Source organism: Lepeophtheirus salmonis, chromosome 4 (genome assembly GCF_016086655.4).
Source record: "Lepeophtheirus salmonis chromosome 4, UVic_Lsal_1.4, whole genome shotgun sequence".
Lineage (NCBI taxonomy): Eukaryota > Metazoa > Arthropoda > Copepoda > Siphonostomatoida > Caligidae > Lepeophtheirus > Lepeophtheirus salmonis.
In genome coordinates, this window is record NC_052134.2 from 41183678 (window position 1) to 41189677 (window position 6000).

Sequence of the window (6000 nt, forward strand, 5' to 3'; positions counted from 1 at the left end):
TCTTATATCCTTAAATAATAATAATAACTAATTAATGAAGCAAAGTTGTTTTTTTAGAATAAATGAACCAAGCAAATTTTTTATGGATGTTGAAGAACATAATCTTAATGAAATTAATCATCATTTGTATCACTATTCAATTTTTTAATTTTAGTCTTTAATTTTCATTTAAATAAAGGTTATTTTTTATCTTTTGAATATTGATTGACATGGTTTCCAATGGAAGGCCTTTCATGGTGTCATGTTTCTTATAGCTCGAAGATCATTTTGACTATCTCCTGAATTTTGGCCTCCATCATTTAATTCAGAAACTAATTGTTTTGCTATGCAATTGAAAATTTGACCAAAATATAAAACGATCAGAATGAATCTATGAATCACATTCAATGTCAAGAATTTCCAGGAAGTATAGGTCGTCTGCAATTAGTTCTCTAATATTAAGTATAATAAGGGAAAATATTTTTTTGGATTTTTTGTTGAAGATATAATTTTCTGGAATATGAGACTGTTGTTTTTAATTTGTGAAAATATTAAATAAAAAACATAGGACACTAATAAAACTATGCAGTAGAGTGACTTTTTTAGATTTTCGATACCTTTAATTACTTCAGCATTCTGAAACGAAGTTACCATATGCAAGGCACTTATGAATTAATCTTAGACCAAAGGTAAAGTAGTCGGCAAAAATCTTACGTTTATATGTAGTAGATACGAAGATATTCCAAGTATATAATTGTAATAAATGTAAATCTTCGTAAATTAACCAATTATCAAATATATTATAAGGCTAAACAATTATGAAAATACAAAAATATTAACTCAAATCAATGAAGCATAAAAATAAATACATAATTATGTAGGTGCATAACACAATTATTTACAATTGATAAATAAGAAAATAATTTTAATTGTTGATGTAATTTTCTTTTTAAAAGTAATCCCAGCAATTCACCTTTAAAGTCCTTTTCCTAAAAATGATTCTCTCAAAGGATGTTTTCCTAGGAGGTCTTTTTGATGACAAGTACTTTCCTATTTATTTCTCCTTGAAGGGTTTCTTTGGAAAATGATGATAAATGATGTTGCTAGGAGAATCACAAATGGCAGTTGCATAACTGACAGTTTTATTGCGAGAATATGATACTTTTTCCGAATGGCGAATATGTATTATCTTAATAATAATTATATTTATATAATATATATTGTTAAAGTATATAATACTACAAAGATACCAAACCTCTCTCTTTTGGCCCACAATGTAATCCCAGTTCTTAATTTTAGCCTTTTATGAATTTGCATTTAGTACCCTTTCTATGACGTCAAAATCTCCCTATCCTGACCAGTAGTCTGTATATCATTGATACATCATGAATCATGATTCATGAATATGATACATCAAATTGAAAATTCTAGCAAGCCCGATTACATGATGGTCTAACCTTAAATTTCTATTAACCTTTGTAAAATATATAATTAATCCTTGAATATTTCGAGAAACCACGATCGAACTTAGGTTCTAAGTTGGCTGAAGGACCATGTGAAGATTTAATCCTTTCTCAATAATCAAGGATAAGGGTATTACTTACTCTATAATAAAACACGGGACAATAATAACACAGGTGTAATCGGTATAGAGCTATATTAATGAGTTCTATTTTTTGAATATATAATATAATAAAAATAACAGAAAAAACCCTTCCTTATTGGAGCGAAAAAACAGTTGAATAGAAATTGTTGTTTTACATCATTGGCAGGCTTGAACAAGCTGGAATTTTAATCAAAGCCATTGCTTCTGATTTAGGTAAAAAAATCGTTCTTTTATAGTTACAACTCTCTCCGGACAACTTTTCATTTGAAAATCCTGAAGATAAAAAATGTAAAATATATGCCTTCCCTAGCTCTCCTCCCTTGCTCAAATTATTTCAAAATCATTTATGAGATTATGGATACATTTTCATTGATTTGAATAGTAATTCTGCAATTTTGACTAAAGATGACTTCCAAGACCTTCTTGAGCAAGATTGTGGTGAGTTAGAGATGGCCTTCAAAGTAACTAAGGAATCCCATCTTGAATGCAATGGAAAAAAAGAAACAAGTTAGAACTGCGGCGCAGCTTAATTCTAACATAATGGCTGTATGAGTGCTAATAGATCATAAAAAAAAACTTTCTTGTGGATTTGGTAAACATTTGGAAGAACATATGCATGCCTTAAACGAAATATAGTGGTTATTTGTGTATATGAAAATGATGGGGAAAAATTTTCCAGCTTCCATTTCAAAATGGAATTTAGTATCCATTCGTTCAACAAAATCATTATTTCAAAGTATCAAGGATCATGGAATGAAATTCATTTTAACTGCTCATCTCAATCAAAATTGTCAGGAGAATATATTCTCACGGATTCGTGCCATAACAGGAAACAATACTCATCCATCCCCAGTGGAAGCCCTCTCAAGAGGGCAAATCAAGCAAAGTAATGTAAGGAAAAAGTGAGATATGGAATTTTTACTATACTGTAGCTTGCTTCGAAAACTTCAAGGGCTCGATGGGCACTCAGGATCACCTCCGATTGTGCTGATTTTTTGCATTTATGTTTTTTTCACTAACTTACTCATTTTGGAGAATAGACAAGAAAATCAAAGAACGTTTGAAGCACTCTAATGCATAGCCTTGTCCGTCAATCCAAGAGACTTTTCCAATATTAATAATCCATCATGTCTAATGATATTATAATTGATAACGGAGAATGAAGTGATCAATAATTATTCCATTAGAATCGCTGTTGTGTTTGTTCATTTTTATTTTATGATAATGCTAGGATAAGGGTTACCTGGCGTTGCTCCAGCTAAGGAGGGAGAGGGAAATCACCTTGAAAATGGTTAAATTAATTGAGAAAATTAAAAAAAATATTCAGAAAATTAAAAATACTTCTATATTATAATAATTATAATATGCATTCGTTATTGTCGAAAAAGATCCTGATAATTCTAATTCTCTTTGATTCTTCACACTATATCAATCCGGTTAAGTAAGGTAATCTACAAAGTCTCATCATCGCAACTCTTATTATTTCCTCTTGTAATCTTAGTAGTAGTATTATAATATAAAAAAAATAATGTATTAATAATGTAAACTTCAAATAACATGCCAACATATATACAACTGAAAAATTGTCTATAATTCCATTTTTTATTTACGTCAAAAAATTCCCAAATTGAAATTTGCAAAGAAAATTGCAAAAACTTTTTGCAGTAATTTTGCAAAAAATCGTTAATATTATTTATTGTTATTATAAACAAAACACAACCCTACAAATATTTTTTCGTTCTTGCAAAAACAAAAAAGTTATGCAGAATAATGTTATCAAAAATATAACACTCGATAACTGGTTCATTTTTGCAAATATTGCAAAGATAATGTAATAAAATGTTCCAGAAATTGAAAATAATCTGTTTTCATGTTGTTCCGTCATTTTCTTTCGCAAAAAGCATCGTCTTGTGGTATTTTGTTTTAAAAACTGCAAATTGACATTTGATGAAAAAATTGAAAAAAAAGAGAAAAATTGAAAAATTATTCAGAAAATAACAGATATTTTAGTTAAACATCAATCAGACAAATTTCTACACACTTTATTCCATTTACTAATCCCATATTCGATTGAAAGTTCATTTTTTTGCACTTGAAAAAAACGAAATTACTATTTTCACCGATTTCTTTTTTAACCCATAACTTTTTTGATTTTTAATAAATTTAAAAACCGTAGTTATTCGTATATTTGTTTTTGGAAATGCCAATCACTTATGGATAAATAACTCGACCCCTATCTAGTCTTCTTGAACTGCAAAAAAACGATTTTTGGGTTTTGGGAATAGGATAAGCCCCCTTATATGACCTCCCCCGTCTTAGCCTGTCCAAGCTCGAAAGAGGGTCCTTGCAAAATTTCAGCCTACTAGATTCAATGATGTGGGAACGTATAAAGGACATCTACACACACAATCGCTCTTTCTTACTACAATGATAAAACACAATACTGTAAACATTTATTTTTCTGTGAACAAAATTTTACGGCTTTCTTAATGGGCAGAATGGAAAAAAAAAATACTACAGATGTCTTCTAACCTTACTTTCTATCAAGAAGAGCTATTTTGTCAATATATAAGTAAGTTATGAGCTTTGCGTCTTTCCATTGGCTGGTGGAACGTGCTGTTATGATGCCCCTTTATGGGAAAACTCATGTAACGTCCATAACTTTTTAAGGAAAAACTATCATAAAACGTGCATTTTGAAAGCAAGTTGCTAATATGTCATCTTGGTCTTAGTTTTTATTTTATTTCTGAGTGTTACGGACGTTACTTGTCGACACAGCTATAATTATATAAGATCAACCATGCTATAATTACTGTATTTATAAATAAACATACTAGTAGGTAGAAATATTACTTTATGAACTGCAGCTTATGAATGGAGTAAAGAGTTAATACTGATTATTTTTTCATCTTTTCGAAAGGGAGGCAAAGCGGAACGGGCTGTCAGCACGGCTGAGTTCATCCGACAGGGAATAGTCCACACTGCTACCGATTTTTCCAGAGTAACTGCAGAGAAATGTCCAAACATCACCATCGAAGAGGTTACTCCTGACTCCTGAGATAAAGAGCTTCATCGACAAAAAGGAGCTGGAGGGCAAGTGGAAAGATGTACCCACCCTTCATGGGACACAGGGAGTACATCATGTTGAGGTTGTGGCATGGGGACGGATCAAACACAGGTTGTAATCTACCTGCACACTTTTCTCTTTTCAACCGCCAGAACCACAAAAAGACGGGACAGGAAACATAATACAGTTTCTTCGAAAAAATTAGGTGTTGTTGGTTCCATTAATTTTGATTTTCACATTCAAAATAGGAATTTATGTTTTCAATATGTCTTTAATATGAATTTAATATGCTTTAAGGTCTTGCTTTTTAGCATGTAAAAAAATTAATAAAAATCAACAAATAACACGAAATAATAAATCCCTGAGTGAGAGAGTGAAAATGTGTGTGGATATATGTATTTGGTTAATAGTTGTGTTTGTGATAGAACTGTGTGATTTTGCAGGAAATAATGAAAAAATAAGTATATTTTAGATATGTGTACAGTCACTTACCAGCAGCTCTCCCTATAACTTTCTTTACCAACTGAACCGTCCACAGTTTCCAGCAGAGGGGTGCGTTCTCTCTGTTTGGCTTATAAGCAATATTCCTAAACTAATAAAATATAACTAAACAAGATAATGCCCTCCAGACTGGGTTGAATCCAAAAAGCTTGTCCATTTCCGTAACGCTGGGTATTTGGTCACTTCTCTCAAAATCCAAATGTTGAAACATATATGCTTATCTTTATACCAATATGAGTAACTAAAATATGTATATTCAATTTTTGTAATTGAAATCAATAGCTAGTTAATGTTAATCCTAGTTTCCAAATTTGTCTCTGAATGTAACATCCATAACGCTGGAATTGCCTATTAGTTATTAGAAGATTTTGAATGTATCAAACAGATTCCACTTTTCTCATATTCGAGACGACATGCGTTTATCCATTACTTCTGCTTCTTGTCTGAAATGATCTTTTTGGGTAACTTTTTGATACGGGTAGAAGAATAGTATTGGGAGTTTCCAAAAAAACTTTAATTCTCTAACGCACACTCTCAAATCTATAATGTATATATTTTCATATCTACTTGAAAAAAATAAATTTGAATATATTGATATATTGATTTGAAAAAGCTAAATTCGGATTGAATTGAGGATAGATTCCCCTGATATTGGCAATTAGGAGGATATAATTAATATTTTATTGTACAAAAGTCCTGGAAGTAAAGAAAAAAAAATCGTATACAATCTCCTATCATGTTTTCAAAATTATCAATTAACAAATTTAAGATACTATAGATCAAATATCTTCAAATTAGCAATGCATCAATCAACAGATATAATTGTTAAATGATGCCCACCGTGTCA